The following is a 12876-nucleotide window of genomic DNA, read 5'->3' as shown; positions in this document are numbered from 1 at the left end:
AAGGTTGCAGTGAGCTATGATCACACCTCTGCACTGAGCTACAGAATGAGACCCTGTCTCTAAAAACAAAAAAAATTTAATTTTAAAAAATTCTATCTTAAGCAATTTGATAGCCATGGGATATTTTGCACCATCTGGTCTGAGTTGTGTGCAAGAAAAGAAAGAAGGCAGTTAATCTATAATAAAAGGTTAGTAATTAAAAGTGAAGGGGTCTTCTCTCTGGTGTCATTTACTCTTTCACAACATTTTACAAAACAAAGACAACTTAGGAAGAGGGTTAATTTATCATCAGTGAAGGAAAGGTTACAGCTGCTGGCTGCATGACTCAGATCTCACAATCACATTCCATTCCTTCAAGCCTCGAAATAATTTAACGTTCCAACAGCTTCAATTTGATGAATTTATTTTCACAAAGGGCATCACTTCAGCCTCCGCCCCCATCATTATGTCTTCTTTTTCTGACTCTGACCCACTTGCCTCCCTCTGATGAGGACCCCTGTGATTATACTGGTCCATGCAAATAGTTCAGGATCACTTCCCTTACTTCAAGTCAGCTGATTACAGACTTTAACCACAACTACAAAATACCTTTTGCTATACCAAAATAGCAGCACCTAGATTGGTGTCTGATTGGATAACTGGGAACTATAGCCTAACTGCATTGACTTGTAAAACTGAACATCACAGATGGGATGAACAAAATACAAACTTATTTAAAGGTATTGCAGGATTTCTAAGACTATGTACTTTATCAGCTGTGACTCTTACAACTGTGGCCACGGGTGAGTGGCCCTGAATTCTTCTGATGCCATTCAATTGTATTCATGCTGTAACAGAATGAACAGGGACACTGATCAATGAGAGAAGGAGAGCATTTCCGGGAAAGGCAGAAGCTCCTGAGACCCTAGAATTCGTCATCAAGGCACCGAGGACTCATTCACACACCCCAGAATGGGTAGAAGAGAGGAAGGGAAACAGAGATGAGAGGGAGCTGAAGGCAAACTTCACCCAACTTGCTATTTTGTAGAGGTTTGTTCCTCCTTCTGTTGCCTTATCCTACTTTACCCTGAATTTTATTTATTTTGGTCTTAGCTCAAAATGCAACATGAGGCTGTCATCAGAAATTTAATACATTAGCATTCAACGTCTTCTGAAATGTACTGCCTGAAAATCACAAGGAAAATGAGGAGAACAATGATTTTGCCTCCCCTCTACTGAGCAATTAAATGTGATGAATATGTCATACGCAATGGTGAATGTTGGAATTAATAAGCTGAAATGTCGATGCATGACTATTTGTATACTTGACATCTCATAATTACATCATTTATCATAAAAAAATCTGGCAATCTTAAATAGAGAGCATTTATAATTAATTTTCTTGCCCTGGAAAGTCCAATTCATTCAACAGTCAAAGAGAGTCAGTGTTAATTTCTTTTCTATCAGCCGCAGGCCACAAGTTAATATATTAAAATCAGAACATTTACAATAACAGACTAATTAAATTATTTCCTCTACTGTAGCAGAAAAATGCATGGTTCTTATGCTGATAATCAGTCACCACAATAAACGCCATTTAATTCTTCTTGAAAGTCAAATTCTTCCTAATGGCAATTTTAAACTGTCAAGTGGGTTGAGAAATTCAGTTTGTTCGAGTAATAAAGAATGTTGACTTTTGCATATCATTATTGTTAATATTCTTTAAGAGAGACTAATAGGAAACTCATTCAAATAATATTTGCCAATAAATTAGTTTGAGTCATCAACAAATGAGTGAAACAGACAAAAGTTATCTCAGTTCTACAGAATAATGAGTGCAGATTTTGAAATGTTTGTGCTGATACACTTTCTCTGACAAATATGATCCAGTAAACAAGGTGCATATTTCAAAATAGAAACACAGGGCATGACAGCTTTCCAGTTGAGGGCAAGATCTGGGTCACCAGAAGCAAGAGAAGAAATGTGAGTATACTCGTTCTGAATGTTCAAAAATACGGCAAAAGAAAATAAGTTGTCTAGAATAGTTGTTCTGAAAATATAAGTAGGAAAAAATTATGACCAAGATGTTGTCTATGGATCAAAGATGTCTAGATGCGTTCTAAAAAGAAAAGGGTGAGTGTGTCAAGAGGCTGATTTTGTGTCTAATAAGGAGATATACCTAATGTAAATGACAAGTTAATGGGTGCAGCACACCAACATGGCACATGTATACATATGTAACAAACCTGCACATTGTGCACATGTACCCTAGAACTTAAAGTATAATTTTAAAAAATGACATAATGACACAAATCTATTTCAGGTCCCCCAAAAGGAAAGAGAATATATATTTTGGTGGCTCTGGTTTAAGATCCAAAAACTTTCAGGTTATCTCATCCCTCTCTGGTAGAGAACAAATGTACCAGATAATTTTGAGGCTACACTGAAAGCATTTTCTTCATAAAGATGTAAAAGGCTCATCAGAGAAGATGGCTTTTATTTATTTATTTATTTATTTATTTATTTATTTATTTATTTAAAACTGAGTTTCACTCTTATTGCCCAGGCTGGAGCGCAGGCTGCAGTGCAATGGCACGATCTCGGCTCACCACAACCTCTGCCTCCTGGGTTCAAGTGATTCTCCTTCCTCAGCCTCCCCCGGCGTAGCTGGGATTACAGGCATGCACCACCACACCCGGCTAATTTTTTTATTTTTAGTAGAGACGGGGTTTCTCCATGTTGGTCAGGCTGGTTTCAAACTCCCGACCTCAGGTGATCTGCCCACCTTGGCCTCCCAAAGTGCTGGGATTACAGGCGAAGATGGCTTTCTTGATACAGCCAGTACTTGGCAAATTGCCTGGCATATAACAGGTGTTCCCTACACACTGGTGGCACAAGTGTAATTCCTTCCATGACTCATTGTTTATTAATCAATGTCACATGGTAAGCCAGCCAATTTTCCATATATCTGCCTTACGTTGCAACAGCTCTACAATGTTGGTTGTCATCATTGTTAAAATGTTACAGATGGAGAGGTTGACATTCAGAAATGTTCATGAGAGTCAAACAGGCTGGCACTTGGCAAAGAGGGATCTCAATCCAACCACTTTCCTCCACCTCCAGACTCAACACTTCCCAGTTGCCTGCTATGTGTGATGAATGCAGTCACGTGGGGGATCCGTCTGGCTACACTTAAGGAATTTCCAGACAGGCTGCAATGCAGCTAAGTTTCGCTTAAAGGCTATGGAAAATGTTTGCATGTATCTACAGAAAAAAAGGGGAGAAGGAGCAGGAATAGGAGGAGGCAGAGAAATTGAAGAAGAAAAATTGGAATTAGAAAAAAATTAGAATTACAAGAATACAAAGATGATGAAGAAGAATTAGAAAACAAAAGAAGGAAAAGGAGTAGAAGGAGAAAAATTGGAATAGTAGAGAAAGAGGAAAGGGCGAGAGAAGGAGAAGGAAGAGAAAGAAGAAAGAGGAGGAGGAGGAAGAAGAGGAGAAGCAACATTAACTTATGGTAAGAGAGATCCAACTAAAACCAAGAAACAGTATCTTATTTCGAGTGATAATAAAAAAGAACTCCGTAAGGCAGGTATGCAATTTTTAGTTCCCCTAAAATCTTTGACAAGACATAAGGAATTTAATACTCCTCGAATATTTACTATATGCAGATGACTTTACTGAAGCATCTAATTTAATCCTCTTATAATCCTGTAAGGCAACTATTCTTATTTACGTCTTATGGATGAAAACAATTTGCATTCATAGGAAGTAAAGTCATCCTTTTACCAATGAACAGAGCCAAGCTTTGAGGCAGGGAAGACACAGACAGCGGAACTCCAAAGGAATGGCTATGGGACGAATCAGGAGTGACTGGAGTTGGGGCATTAGCTGTGCTGCTGTGTCTCTATCCAGTGGCTGGAATCATGGATTAGGAGCGTGCCCTAACGGGTTGCAAGGAATGACCATCAAGAAGAGACTTTTTGTTTTTTAAGACGGAGTTTCGCTCTTGTCACCCAGGCTGGAGTGCAAGGGGGCGATCTCAGCTCACTGCAACCTCCTTCTCCTGGGTTCAAGCAATTCTCCTGCCTCAGCCTCCCGTAGCTGGGATTACAGGCGTGTGCCAACACGCCCGGCTAATTTTTGTATTTTTAGTAGAGATGGGATTTCACCATGGTGGCTAGGCTGGTCCTGGACTTCTGACCTCAAGTTATCCGCCCGCCTTGGCCTCTCAAACTGCTAGGATTACTGGAGTGAGCCACTACCCCCAGCCAGCATACTTCTTTATTAAGTAACTTGCATACCAGTTCTCGTATCAAGGCTAGCTTCTGGAAATCTGAACTTGGACATATCCACATAGCTCATTATTATTATTATTATCGTTTTTTGTTTTTGTTTTTGTTTTTTGAGTTAAGAGTTTTGCTCTGTCGCCCAGGCTGGAGTGCAATGGCGCGATCTTGGCTCACTGCAACCTTCACCTCCCGGGTTCAAGCAATTCTCCTGCCTTAGCCTCCTGAGTAGCTGGGATTAGCACATTAATTTTTAAAAAATAAAATCCACTTGCACAAAGATTATGTACATTTTGATTTTGAGATTATTATTCATTTAAATTTTATCGTTCCCTTTTTGTATTTTGGAGGCAATACTTTGTTCCAGGATGTAAACATTTTTACAGGTGCTTGAAATGCTTGTGTAAACACTGGGCATCTTGTCATCAGGCATAACAAAAAAAACAAGCTTTCTACGAATAGTTGAAATTCTGGATGTCCAATGTGTGAACTACCACAATCCCCCTGAAGAGTCTAATCTACCATTTGCAAGTCTCCCATTAACTCAGAGCTGGCATTATGGGTGGGCCACACAGATGGCTCTATGTTAAACAAAATCTGAAGCCATGGCAGCACTGAGTTAAGACTTTCAGAGATTTCTTTCTTCAGGTATCTTAATCTTAAAGGTATAGAAGACAGGTTAGAGACCACATATTGCAATGAGGCTGATCTCTTGGAGCTAGGACAACAAAGAGTGAAAAAAAGAGAGATTCTTTAAAGGCAGTATGTCAAAAATAAACCACCTGATGTTTCTCTAGGAAGTCTAACTAGACCCAGCAGCAGTGAGAGCAAAAACTTTCTGGAATTCTACCATCTGCACTGTTCCACACTCTATTAAACAACCCAGGTTCCACTATTTAATGTAAACGACGTGGCTTCAGATCAAGCTGACTTCTTAAACCAACAGAAAAGAGTATCTATTCCTCTTTTTCTCATTTATTGAAGAAAAAAAAAGGTCATATTGAAGCAGCATCTGAACTTACATTATTCAGCAGGGGCCCTTGAGAATGTCTTCTTGAAACCATATTGCAAAATCTTAAACCTAACTCAGTTACAATTTTGCTGGCAAGAGAAGGTAAAGCCCTTCCTCCATTTTCTTCACATTTTCCACCATGCAACTTTTGCAGATTCTTGCCAGGCATGCAAGGCATACACAGTAAACACACAGATGCAAGCGTGTTTGCACGAACGCGTGCGCACACACACACACCAGATTAAAATCAATCATTACCAGCTTATTGTAACAGTTGACACTTCAAACTCCAGTTGTAGAAGATTTGACTTTGAGGAAGAAGTTTTTCTGGCAACTCTTGCTAAAATGACTAGACGAATTGTCTATTTCATTTCTATGCTAGAACCACAACCAATGCATTTGTACAATAACAGCTCTTGTGCTAGTCTGACATGGCTACAAGTTATAATTTTGAGAATTACTGCTAATCACAAGAGGGCCATTCCTTTTAATAATCTTGAAATTCTTTAGAATGTGTTAACCCTGTTTTAAGTCACCAGTGTTCTTCCTGTGTGTAAGGAATATATTATGGAATGAAATGCGCAGTAGTAAACCTTATTGGGCTCTGAACATTTAACGCTAGTGCACACAGAGAGAAGTCAGCCAATATTAACTGCCTTCTAATTATGTCTGCATTTTAGAAAGGGGAAATTTTGGGGAACAGAATATGAATAGATGTGAGACATATTTTAAAAGAATTAGGAAAACAGATGTTTTGATACAAACTTGGATACTCCCTGTATTTGGCCACCATTGGAAACTCCCTACATTTAGCCACCAATAAATACCATATGTCCTTAAATCAAAGATAAAGACTTTATTTTATCTTTTTTCTGTCTACATTTTATTATTTTAAAAACCAGAATGCATGTTACCTTCAATTTAAGGGAGTGGTATTTCTTCCTAAAAATCTTCATTACTAGATTTTTGCTATGATTTATGAAGAATGATGTCTCAGAATTAACGGGGTACATGGGGATGTTGAGAGCTATGCTGAGAATTATGTATCAGTGGCCTATTGCTGTTATAAATAATTACCACAAATGTAGCACTTGTACATAACACATGTATTATCTCACATATACTGTCTCACAGTTCTGTAAGAGAGGAGTTTGACATGGATCTCAGTAAAATCAAGGTGTTGGCTGAGCTAAGCTCTTTTCTAAAGACTCTAGAGAAGAATTCACTTTCAGGTTTGTGCAAGTGGGTGGCAGAATTCAGTTCTTTGATAAGTTCTGAGGCCTCCATCTCCTTATTGACTATCAGACCCGGTCATTCTCAGCTTCTAGAGGCCACCCTCATTCCCTGGCCCATGGTGCCTTCCATCTTCAAAGCCAGCAAAGGTAAGGTGTGTCCTTTTCATCTTTCATCTCTCTGACTCTCTTCTGCTGCATCTTTGTGACCCCAGCTAGGAAAGGTTCTCTGCTTTTTAAGGGCTCATGTGATCAATTTGGTCCCATCCAATAATCCAGGATAATCCCCCCCATCTCAAGATCCTTAATTTAATCACGTCTGCAAAGTCCCTTTGGTCATGTAACCTAGTGCATTCCTAGATTCCAGGAATTAGGACCTGGACATATTTGGAGCTATTATTCCGCTGACCACAAACCACAACGCGTCTTGTATGAACTAAAGGCCTCCAAAGCCCCAATGTGGAGCCAGAATAGCAGGCGGTGAAAGCCACTATACACAATGGTGAAACAGCCAGTGTTTGTGCAGGTTGGCTTTGGAAAGAGGTTTTTGGCCTTGTGATAGGGAGAAATACTGTCACTCTTTTAAACATACGGTAGACACACCTGTGTGTATGGCCATGAAGAGGATTTCTGCATATTGAAAGAATGCATGCTAATGTTACAAATAAACAAATTCGGACTGCTCTACATCTGGCATTTTATGGGCGCCTGTTAGCAGTTGATGGAATTGGCTCTAGTATGTAGTGAAAATGCCTTACTGGCTTTCTAGTGAAGCCCCTCAGCAAGTTATTCCCTAACTTTCACTTCATTTAACAACAACAAAGTACTAATTTTCCGAAGGGAGATTGGCACATATTTCCAGACAATTGAACATTCTTTTATGACCCTTTCATTAAATAATTGGCATAAAATGTAGCTCCTTGTTGGGTCAGTGAAGTGTAATAAAGTTCTAAAATCTAATAATCTTTTGGAAATACTACCGTTATTTCCATTTTACAGAAAATACCACTGTTTTAATGAGCTATATCATTTTTTCTTCAATATTGGTGTGGTGGATGGGGCTCCATGGGGCAGCAGACTTAGTTTAAAGGCCATTCTATGACTCCATAAGAACCAAAGAAAATGGAAGAAGAAATATCTGTTTGACAGCGGCAGGAGCTGATTCCTATGAGGAAAGCTGGATCGTAAATTTCCACATACCTGGTTTTACGGGCTATGCACTAGAAACACGAAAGCATTTTTTATAACTCAAATTCACAAATAGCATACATTATTTTACATGAGGCATATTAGTTATATGAATGAGTCAGCTATTACCTCCTTAAGTGAAAGACTTTGAATAAATGACTACAACACTTATTGAAAGGCTCCATCTACTTAAACCTGCTTAAATTCACTTTCTCAATCATTTAAGCTCATTACAATCGAACACCATTTCAACTGAGTATTTCAAATGGCACTGGCTATTTCAGAAGACAAGCTGTGATTTTCAGCTGAATTGAGCAAGAGGCCAAAAGTAAGAAAATCCTGCCTTTCAACAATTTCCTCAGTCTTCAGAGAGTAATTTTCATTTTCATTGAAAATCCTTCACAAAATTTTACAGGACCAAAAATAATATTATTTACATTATGCAGCTTAAAAAGTGTAACAATAGACTCTCTATCCCACCTCATTACAAGAAAATTTAAGCAGAGATTATTGCATTTCTATAGGTACCATGACTTGGTCCAGTGGCTAAATTGTTCACCTAACAGAGTGCAGGGATAAAAGTTCTCAGCACCTGCTACTGGGAAATATGACTCCTGAATTCTTCAGAAGAGAAGTAATCAACACTGACACCTATTTTTACTGTATTTGAATATGACATGCAAATCTCTCTGATCACATGCTGGCCAGGCTGGCATTTTAACAACAACAAAGTACTAATTTTCCGAAGGGAGATTGGCACATATTTCCAGACAATTGAACATTCTTTTATGACCCTTTCATTAAATAATTGGCATAAAAATGTAGCTCCTTGTTGGGTCAGTGAAGTGTAATAAAGTTCTAAAATCTAATAATCTTTTGGAAATACTACCGTTATTTCCATTTTACAGAAAATACCACTGTTTTAATGAGCTATATCATTTTTTCTTCAATATTGGTGTGGTGGATGGGGCTCCATGGGGCAGCAGACTTAGTTTAAAGGCCATTCTATGACTCCATAAGAACCAAAGAAAATGGAAGAAGAAATATCTGTTTGACAGCGGCAGGAGCTGATTCCTATGAGGAAAGCTGGATCGTAAATTTCCACATACCTGGTTTTACGGGCTATGCACTAGAAACACGAAAGCATTTTTTATAACTCAAATTCACAAATAGCATACATTATTTTACATGAGGCATATTAGTTATATGAATGAGTCAGCTATTACCTCCTTAAGTGAAAGACTTTGAATAAATGACTACAACACTTATTGAAAGGCTCCATCTACTTAAACCTGCTTAAATTCACTTTCTCAATCATTTAAGCTCATTACAATCGAACACCATTTCAACTGAGTATTTCAAATGGCACTGGCTATTTCAGAAGACAAGCTGTGATTTTCAGCTGAATTGAGCAAGAGGCCAAAAGTAAGAAAATCCTGCCTTTCAACAATTTCCTCAGTCTTCAGAGAGTAATTTTCATTTTCATTGAAAATCCTTCACAAAATTTTACAGGACCAAAAATAATATTATTTACATTATGCAGCTTAAAAAGTGTAACAATAGACTCTCTATCCCACCTCATTACAAGAAAATTTAAGCAGAGATTATTGCATTTCTATAGGTACCATGACTTGGTCCAGTGGCTAAATTGTTCACCTAACAGAGTGCAGGGATAAAAGTTCTCAGCACCTGCTACTGGGAAATATGACTCCTGAATTCTTCAGAAGAGAAGTAATCAACACTGACACCTATTTTTACTGTATTTGAATATGACATGCAAATCTCTCTGATCACATGCTGGCCAGGCTGGCATGAAATTTAAACCTCTCAGTTCTGTGTGGGTTTCCTCTCTGCTTATGGTTAGAAATGCATTTTCCTTTCAACTCCTGACTTCTCAGGTTGATTTTTTTCTCTCATTTTCCTTACAGGCAGGACTGCCCCTTACAATCATGTATATCTGCATATGTATACATATCTACATATATGAATGTATAACTTCAATATATATTTTTAAAATAGCTGGGCATGGTGGTGCATGCCTGGTCTCAGCTACTTGGGAGGCTACAGTGGGAGAATCACTTGAGCCCAGGAGTTGGAGGCTGCAGTGAGCTATGATCATGTCACTGAACTACAGCCTGGGTGACAGAGCCAGACCCCCATCTCAGAAAAAAAGTAATGATACAACATATATATATATATATATATATGGTGCTTGGGATTAAATTATTCAAACTTGAGTAATATATGGATCTCATTTGAAGTTTAAAAAAGAATTTCCTCATTGAGCTTCTGTCCAGCATTCAATTATTTTTATTGTAGAAAAAATTTTGTTTAGGTGAACACCTAAGCATTGCCACTAAGCATCCCTTTCCAAGCAGTGGGATCCAGCCCCGAATCTTTGCATCTCTTTGTAAATTGCAAGTACAAGTTAGGTGTGCAAACTGTGCCTTGGTCAGACAGGTTCCATTGACTTCCCTACACCTTTGGAAAAGCCAGCTTTGCTGCCATTTTGTGATTCAATTCTTTTGTTCCAGGTACATTTGTGCTGTTTTGACTTTTCTGGTGAATGGGTTCTAACATCTGTCTGGTTCTTTCATTGATTAATGACTCAAATAAAGTCATGAACACATGTTAACTTTTATATATGTATGGAGTCATGATTTTACCCTTTCTGAAAATTATCTTTTAACAGCACTATATTTAAATGTGTATAAATATGTAAGTAGGTAGGTATATTTTATGTGTGTGCCATATGTTTCTAACCTATATAAGCCATAAAAGTAAACATCCAAATTAAGCATAGACCAAATTCTAAAGTGCATAAATTTTTTAAATTTTTATTAATGAGTTTATAATAGTGTGTTAGGCTTAAATTTAAAACAACTTTGTGTATTTAGAGGGTGCATAACCCATAAAATTAAATAAAGTTGATAACACTAATTTCAAGTGATGAAGTTGCCACGATTGGGTTGGGGAGTAAGAAGATGATTTTTCGTGATTAAAGTTTTACTGCCATTGACTTGGCTTTGACTTTGAGCGTCATGAACCATCACTTGAACTGTGGTCTCTGCCATGATTACATTTCCTTTCTGAATGGTGAATGCACTCAACCATCAATGTAGTATTTGAAGGCATAATCAATGTAAGACGTCACCATGAGATAAATTAACAAATTAAAAATCTTAATTTAAGGAAGTATTTTTCCATGTGCTTTTGAAATGACTACACTTTCTGCCAATGAAGGCCTGCATGAATAAGGATCAGATCCGGCAGGACTTCTGCTGACTGGAGGGAGACAGGTGCAGGGTGCTGCCAGGTCGGCATGCCCATATCACTCCATCTGCTGAGATGACTGAAGCCTAGTCTGGCTTGTCCTATTAAAATTGCTGCAAAGTCTTCATTTGCACATTACATAATGACATCATTAGCCTTCTGTTGGTTCACAGCCATTACTTATGTATTAAATTGGCCTCTGTTCTTTTACACTACAGTGCAAGACAACTGAAGAACTATATTATTATTCTATGGCACTGAACAAACATTTAGAATTTAGATAATGCTTTTATTACTATATACATATTTTTTGTTTTTACATGGTATACCCAGTATTATATGTAACATAAAAGATTACATAGTTTAGTTACTAGTTATACACATTTTCTATGATTTCAATTTCACATTATCATAAAACTGAAGTTGTCAAATTTCTGCATTTTGCAATTTTTTAATAAATTTTTTAAAGTAGAAAATTAGTGTGTTTTAAAATTTCCTTCTACAATTTGGTCTACAATCGGGTGGTTTTCGAAGCATATGTAAGCAATTATTTAAGTAAAGTATAACTGTTTAATACCATATGTTGTCTTAAATATATCTTAAAATAATTTTCCATTGAGTGGGCTGATACAGCCTTTACACTGATTCACCCCTCCTTTCTATTTTCCATAAAACCAGGCTTTGAGCTCTGCTCTGGGCTACTGTCACAGCTGCCTAATTGACTTCATCTTTCCTCCAAGCTCTCTTTCTAAGGAAAATAAATTTTAAAATATCCAAAGGTCTGTATTACGTATTCATGAAATAATCTGTATTTTTAAGGCATATTTATCATATCATTTCCATATGTCCATCCAGTTCTATGATCAGCAAAGAACCTTGAATTCAGATTTTAAGGAACTTTCTTTTAATAATAGACATAGACAACACCCAACAACGCATGATGCATGCCTTGGAGCATGCATGATGTTAAGAGACCCCCATGATGGCATGGAACCCCATCTAGCTGTGACATCTGGCCTGAGGGTGAGAAGCAAGGAAAGTTACATTGTGGAAGGGGGCAAGCTGCAAAGGTGTTCTGGGCAGAAGGAACAGCACCTGCAAAAACCCAGAGGCAAGCATGCACACAGTGGTTTTAGTGAATGGCAGCCACACTTTTAATTCTGGGGCGTAATGGTTGTGGAGTGGATGTGGAGCAGAATGTCACAAGGAGAAAGCTGGAGGGTGGACCCTGAAGGACATTGTAGGTCACGTCTAAGAACTAGGGTTTTATCCTTAAGGCAAAGGAAAGCCACCGAAAGGTTTCTGTTTCAGGCAGAAGAGAAAACACGTTTAAGATCACCATTTAAAGAGAAGGCTCGTGCTGCTCTGAGGAGAGTGGTTAAAATGGGGCAACAAGTGAGGAGCATTTCCAGGAATGCCAGAGGAATGGCCTGGATCAGAGTTCTGCAGAGCAGGTGGTTCAGCATGATCAGGACTTCTGTGCTTTTAGGACGGGGCACTGGGAGAAAGGGTGTTTAAGAATCGACCCTGCAGTGGGTGGGGATAGTTTCTCCTGGGTTATAACACCCAGAGGAGGTGCAAGTTGGGAAGAAGATGGTAAATTCAACTGAGCATGTTGGGTTTGAAGGGTCTGTGTTATGTTCACGTGAGGTTCCAATGAGCTGTTGGTTCTCCAGGTCTGAAGCACAAGAGACACACATGAAGAAGGCTATTGATGTCCAGAAGCAACTGGGAGATTCTAAACCAGGGGCCAGGAAACTTTTCCTCTAAAAGGTCTGATAGAAAATCTTTTAGGGTTTGTGGGCTGTATGGTCTCTGTTGCAGCTACTACTCAGCTCTGCTGTGGTGGCCTGAAAGCACCACAGAAATACTTCAGTGTGTGGGCGGAGGGTGGTGGTGT

The sequence above is a fragment of the Rhinopithecus bieti genome, unplaced genomic scaffold (assembly GCF_001698545.2).
Source record: "Rhinopithecus bieti isolate Rb0 unplaced genomic scaffold, ASM169854v2 scaffold_48167, whole genome shotgun sequence".
In the NCBI taxonomy this organism is placed as follows: Eukaryota; Metazoa; Chordata; class Mammalia; order Primates; family Cercopithecidae; genus Rhinopithecus; species Rhinopithecus bieti.
Note: the sequence above shows the minus strand (reverse complement) of the source record.